The 7,171-nt window shown below is 40.0% G+C and overlaps 1 pseudogene across 1 annotated transcript; it reads right to left on the bottom strand.

Annotated features, from left to right (window-relative positions):
- Positions 1 to 1,958: 1,958 nt before the first annotated feature.
- Positions 1,959 to 4,819, bottom strand: LOC149972826 (uncharacterized; annotated as a pseudogene). Its single transcript, XR_016490728.1, has one exon. The product of XR_016490728.1 is annotated as an uncharacterized LOC149972826 (transcript).
- Positions 4,820 to 7,171: the final 2,352 nt, after the last annotated feature.

Below are 7,171 nucleotides of genomic sequence, written 5' to 3'. Positions count from 1 at the left end.
TAACTTATATGCTCGCTTCGAGGCAAGTAGCACTGAAACATGTATGAGAGCATCAGCTGTTCCAGACGACTGTGTGATCACGCTCTCCGCAGCCAATGTGAGTAAGACCTTTAAACAGTTCAACATGGCCGCTGCCTCAACTGAGAAGGATGAAGAACAAGGTGAGCTGCCGCCTCTGATCTGGTCCAGAAACATGATAACTGTGCAGTCGCTGAACCTGCAGCTCTGGACATGGCCCTGATGGCAAACCATGAGCACGTAAGAGAAATTGAGGAGCTTCGAGCCAAGCTAGAGAAACTGACCACACAACACGGCTTTGGTCTACAGCGATTTGCTGGTTCTGACAAGGATATATGATTTTACACAAGGTACAGTAATGATTTATTATTATCCAGCATTACTATTGTTTATTATTTACTATTAATTATTATTATTAACCCCAAGGTCATCTTACCTTTATAGAACATGTTCATTGTTATTTAAAACTAGGCTAGTATGTCTTAGCATAAGTAGCCTCGTTGAATGTATATTGTCTTTACATTAGTTTTCAGTTAACCCCAAAAAATGCTCCCAGGTCGTTGCTGCAAATAAGATTTGGTTCTTAGTCCACTTCCCAGTTTAAATAACGGAACATTTAAAACAAATTCACTGCTGTGATGATAGCTGCTGTGAATTACATTACGAATTGCAGTAACAAGAAAACAGGCTACAATAACAGCTAGGTCATGTCTAGTACTACTTGATGCTCAGAGAAGATGGGCAATAATAGTAGTAATAATAATTGTTTTTTTTGGTATTCAAATACTCTGGGTGCGTCTTTAGATACAAGTGTTGCTCGAAGAAAACCAGTGAGGGGCAACTTCATTAAATACGGTACTTAAGAGAATATTATTTGATCTTACTTTAATTGTTAAACATGATTTACTTTTTGTGTTATGGACCGAATGTAAAGACTAAAATGGTTTTCTTTATGTTCAGACACTGCCATCAATCGACGAGTTCTTCTTGTTTATGACTCATCTGTCGTTGGGTCTGATGCAGAAGGATTTGGCCCATTGGTTCAGCATCCACCAATCAAAAGTGAACTGGATTATCCTCTCTTGGGCCAACTTCCTCTACTGTCTGCTTGGATCAGCACAGATATGAATCCCCAAGGAAACCATCAAAGCCCACCTGCCACCTGAGTTCAAGGACTACCCAGACACCCAGGTAGTGATCGACTGCACTGAACAGACACCATCTTCACTACTACTGCAGAGTGAGGTGTTTTCTTTTTTTTTGTTTTCAGTGTTTCACACTGTACTTTTAAAGGCATGTTGGGAATGTCACCACATGGAGCTGTCACTTTTATGTCATCGTTGTCTGCTGGATCTATGAGTGACAAGGAGATCTTCAAGCAGTCTGGAATTATTTCCTTTCCTACCCCTTACATGACCATTATGGTGGAGGAGGGCTTTCTCGTAGATGACATTGTTCCGTGCAAGGTCTACCGGCCAGCCTTTCTGTCAAGACACACACAGATGCCAGCGCATGAGGTTAGGGAGACCCAATCCATTGTCAGGCTGAGGGTAAAGGAGCACAAGCTGTTTGACACAGTCATCCCCTGACCATCTCAGGCATCATCAATCAATTATTTGCAGTGGCGTGCCTGTTGGTCAGCTATCAAACGGACCTTTGGTCAGAGCATGGGCCAAGCCAGTGTAAATGTACATGTGTTTATTTGCTTGCAACAAAATATAAATTTATCAATGACATGTATCAATCATTTGTGTTGTAGTGAATATGAGTTTGTGTGGAGATTGTATTGGCTTTAATTAGGCAAGGAGTTTAGGGGTGGGGGAAAATAAATCACGTAAACACAGAATAGCCAGAATGCAAGATTGAATACAATTTTAGAGATGTGAAATTGATTAACTATTGAACATTTGCTGATTTTTTTTTTTTTTGTCGAAACAAATCTATTCCACTGTAGTTTTCACAAGAACATCAACATCAATACTCCATAATGCCACTAAACTTGGCATCCATGCAGGGGATCCATTCAGGTGCAAGATAGATACTTTTGCAAGTAGTGGTAAAAAAAAAAAAAGTGGTCAACCTTCTCTCTTATAGTTTTTGAAACCTGTAGATCTTCATATATCCTTTCAACTAGGATGTCCTGTGCAAAGATGACAAAGTCACACCAGCTACAACCTGTGAGAAGGATTTGACCTTGCACCTGCCAGTAGGAAGCATGAGATCTCTTCAACTTCAGCTCTCCATTCTGTATCTTCAGGTAAGGGCGGTCAACATAACTTGGTACATTTGGGCACATGACTGCTAAGAGTCCACAGTGTGGTCTCACACTGCGATCAAATATGATGCCATCTGGAGAGGATCCTAACCACGAGGCTTCTGGGTGTACTATGAAGCCACATGGAAAGAAGTTAACATTCTTCAGTGTGCAGTACTCCTGTACAGCCACTGGCTCCATGGCCCCCTCTTCATCTCCATGGTCTGCATACCAGATCCCTGTACAGGCACTGGCTCCATGGCCCCCTCTTCATCTCCATGGTCTGCATACCAGATCCCTTGAACATCTGCTCAGCTAGGCGGCCAGCTGAGGTCTCTCCCAGTACATGGCAAACATCTCGGAAACGAGAGGATGTTATTCTCATTTTCCTGAGCTGATGCCATTCTGGGCTGCTGCTCTGCTCCCTTGTAGCAACCTCGACTTTGTGTGACATCTCATAGGTTGTCTCTATATCTTGACGTGGAACTGCTCGTGATGGCTAAGGATGTAAGCACACTGGGAAGACTGAAGCCTGTAGCCTGTAGCCATCTAATGGAAGTATTGGTGGAGAAGGGGCATCTGCAATCTTCACAATTTCACGGGTCTTTGGCTGTGGAAGTTGATAGGACAGCACACTGCCAGCTTGCACTGGCCCAAAGGCGGACTCAACCAGGGGCACGTCAGCTGACATTTCCATTGTTGTCACAAGAGGGCCAGTAAGTGGAGAAACCGGAGAAACTGGAACCTGATCTATCTTTTGACAAAAATATCAAACATATAATTTCAAAAGCACCTTTTTTCCATCTTTGTAGCATTGCAAGAATCTGAAACTTTGTCAAAAAAAGTTTGCAAAAAAGCTACTCCATGCTTTTGTCACTTCAAGATTAGACTACTGCAATGCTCTACTCAGATAAGGCACTAAATAAACTTCAGATAGAATCTCAAAATGTGATCATATTAGTCCAGTGATAGCCTTGGAACTGGGTTCTTGTTAAGGCTAGGGCTGATTTCAAGGTTTTACTGGTAACCTACAAAGCATTACATGGACTTGCTCCTACATATCTCTCCGATTTGGTCATTCCATACATACAGTGCCTTCAGAAAGTATGCATATGCCTTGACTTTTCCCACATTTTGTTGTGTTACAGCCTGAATTTAAAATTGATTAAATTGAGATTGAGTCACTGATCTACACACAAAACACCATAAAGCTGAAGTGGAATTACATTTTTTGATATGGCAAGTCTAAATAAGTTCAGGAGTAAAAATGGGCATAACAAGTCACATAATGAATTGCATGGACTCTGTTTGCAAAAAAAAACATGATTTTTAAATGACCCTATATCTGTATCCCATGCTCCTTTGCATGCTCCTTTGCATGCTGTATCTCTACTTGCACATTCATCTTCTGCACATCAATCACTCTAGTGTCTAATTGCTATATTGTAATTACTTCACCACCATGGCCTATTTATTGCCTTTATCTCCCTTTTCTTACCTCATTTGCACACATTGTATAAAGATTTTCTTCAACTGTATTATTGACTGTATGTTTTGTTTATTGCATATGTAACTCTGTGTTGTTGTATGTGTCGAACTGCTTTGCTTTATTCTTGGCCAGGTCACAGTTGTAAATGAGAACTTGTTCTCAACTTGCCTACTTGGCTAAATAAAAGTGAAATATATATATATTTTTTAAACCCTGCCCATAAAATCAATTATTTACAAGGTCCTTCAGTCGAGCAGTGAATTTCAAGCGCAGATCCAACCATATAGGTTTTCCAATGGTTCGCAAAGAAGGGCACCTTTAGGTAAAACAAAAAGATGCAGACATTGAATATCCCTTTGGGCATAGTACAGTTATTAATGACTTTGGATGGTGTTTCAATACACCCAGACAATACAAAGATATAGGCATCCTTCCTAACTCAGTTTCCGGACAGGAGATAACTGAGGAAGGATCAAAAACATTGTAGTTACTACACAATACTAACATAAATGACAGAGTGAAAAGAAGGAAGCCTTTACAGAACATGCATCTTGTTTGCAATAACTCAACAAATGAATCATGAAAAAGATAAAGCAAAGAAATTATATTTTTGTCCTTGAAAATAAAGTGTCTCAGATTTACATTTACAGTGCATTCGGAAAGTATTCAGACCCCTTGACTTTTTCCACATTTGTAGTGTTACAGTCTTATTCTAAAATGTATTAAATTAAATCCTCCTCAATCTACAAACAATACCACAGGTTTTTAGACATTTTTACATAAGGTATTTATGTTTTTTATTTTGAATAACTATCTACATAGGTATTCAGACCCTTTTGCTATGAGATTCGAAATTGAGCTCAGGTGCATCCTGTTTCCATTGATCATCCTTGAGAGGTTTATACAACTTGATTGGAATTCACCTGTTGTAAATTGATTGGACATTGATTTAGAAAGGCAACCACCTGTCTATATAAGGTCCGACAGTTGACAGTGCATGTCAGAGCAAAAACCAAGCCATGAGGTCGAAGGAATTGTCCGTAGAGCTCCAAGACAGGATTGTGTTGAGGCACAAATCTGGGGAAGGGTAGCAAATCATTTCAGTATAGAGATCCTTGATGAAAACCTGCTCCAGAGTGCTCTGGACCTCAGACTGGGGTGAAGGTTCACCTTCCAACAGGACAATGACCCTAAGCACACAGCCAATACAACGCAGGAGTGGCTTTGGGACAAGTCTCTGAATGTCCTTGAGTGGCTTGAATCTGATTTAAATGTTGGTTATATATATATGTGTTTTTTTATTTAAAAAAGTATTTACTTTGTCATTAAAGGGTATTGTGTGTGTCGATTGAGGGGATAAAAAAAACTATTTTATAAGAAGGCTGTAACATTTGAACAGTATGGTTGGTACTGTTTGTCCATTTGAGCGCTGTCTCTGATACCAAAAATAACTCTGATTCTCTCATCGTCTTCGTTCTCAGTCATCTGGTGTAGACGGTGCGTTTGCTGAAGCGAACAGCAATATTGACAGATAAAAAATAAACAGCTGATGTGGGTGATGACTCACACAATAGCCCCAGCAATATGCTGAGACATTGGAGCACAACGCCAATTTTCACCATGGCAACAGAACACTTTCTTGTCAAAAATGGGGGAAAAGCTTGAGAATGATTGGCACGGTCTCTAAGTGAAATAAACGTACAGTTGAAGTCGGAAGTTTACATACACTTATGTTGGAGCCATTCATTCTTGACGCTACCCATCCCGTTAGCGGGATCATTTTTGTCAGCAACCGCTGAATAGCATTGCGCCACAGTCAAATAATATTACTAAAACATATTCATATTCATGAAATCACAAGTGCAATATTGCAAAACACAGCTTAGCCTTTTGTTAATCCACCTGTCTCAGATTTTGAAATCCAAGCGTTTGTGTAAGTTCATCGATAGCATAACATAACATTATGTACACTAAACATTAAGTAGCTAGGTCACGAAAATCAGAAAAGCAATCAAATTAATTGTTTACCTTTGATGATCTTCGGATGTTTTCACTCACGAGACTCCCAGTTACACAACAAATGTTCCTTTTGTTCCATAAAGATGATTTTTATACCCAAAATACCTCCGTTTGTTTGTCGCATTATGTGCAGAAATACACAGGAAAGAGAGGTCACGACAACACAGACATATATTCCAAATAATATCCATAATGTCCACAGAAACATGTCAAACGTTTTTTATAATCAATCCTCAGGTTGTTTTTAAAATATATATTCAATAATATATCAACCGGGTGTGTAGGTTTTTCAAAAACACCGGGAGAAACAATGTCCACTTTACTCTGTAGCGCAAAACTCACTCTGAGAGACCCCACCTATCCACTTACGCAATGTGATCTTTCACACTCATTTTTCAAAATAAAAGCCTGAAACTATGTCTAAAGACTGTTGACACCTTAGGGAAGCCATAGAAAAGGGAATCTGGTTGCTATCCCTTTAAATGGAGGATAGGCATGCATAGGAACAGAGAGGTTTCAAAATAAGAGGCACTTCCTTGATTGGATTTTCCTCACGTTTTCGCCTGCAATATCAGTTCTGTTATACTCACAGACAATATTTTTACAGTTTTGGAAACTTTAAGCCTTCCAGCGGTTACCCCTTGCTCCTGTCTTTTTTTAGTTCCTGTTTTCTAGTCTTCCCGGTTTTAACCATTCTGCTTTCCCTGAGCTTGCCTGCTGTTCTGTACCTTGTCACACCACCCTGGATTACTGATTACTGTTTTGCCTGCCCCCTGTTCTAGTAATAAACTTTTGTTACTTCAACACTGTCCTCATCTGGGTCTTCTCCTGCAACGTGATAGAAAACCATGTGTTTGAAACCGTTCCACCTATTCCACTGCAGCCATTACTATGAGACCCTCCTCCCCAATTAAGGTACCTCCTGTGAAATGTATAAAGTACCAGTCAAAAGTTTGGACACACCTACTCGTTCAAGGGTTTTTCTTTAATTGGACTATTTTCTACATTGTGTAATAACAGTGAAGACATCAAAAATATGACATAACACATATGGAATCATGTAGTAACCAAAAAAGTGTTAATCAAAATATATTTTATATTTTAGTAGCCACCGTTTGCCTTGATGACAGCTTTGCACACTCTTGGCATTTTCTCAACCAGCTTCATGAGGAATGCTCATGAAGGAGTTCCTACATATGCTAAGCACTTGTTGGCTGCTTTTCCTTCATGCTGCGGTCCAACTCATCCCAAACCATCTCAATTCGGTTGAGGTCGGGTGATTGTGGAGAACAGGTCATCTGATGCAGCACTCTCTTTGGTCAAATAGTTGAAAAACAAGTCCCCCTAAGCGCAAACCCGATGGGGTGGCGTATCGCTATAGAATGCTGTGG

This window comes from Oncorhynchus mykiss, chromosome 22 (assembly GCF_057628025.1).
Source record: "Oncorhynchus mykiss isolate SJ-2025 chromosome 22, ASM5762802v1, whole genome shotgun sequence".
In the NCBI taxonomy this organism is placed as follows: Eukaryota; Metazoa; Chordata; class Actinopteri; order Salmoniformes; family Salmonidae; genus Oncorhynchus; species Oncorhynchus mykiss.
Note: the sequence above shows the minus strand (reverse complement) of the source record. Positions and strands in the feature narration are given on the sequence as shown.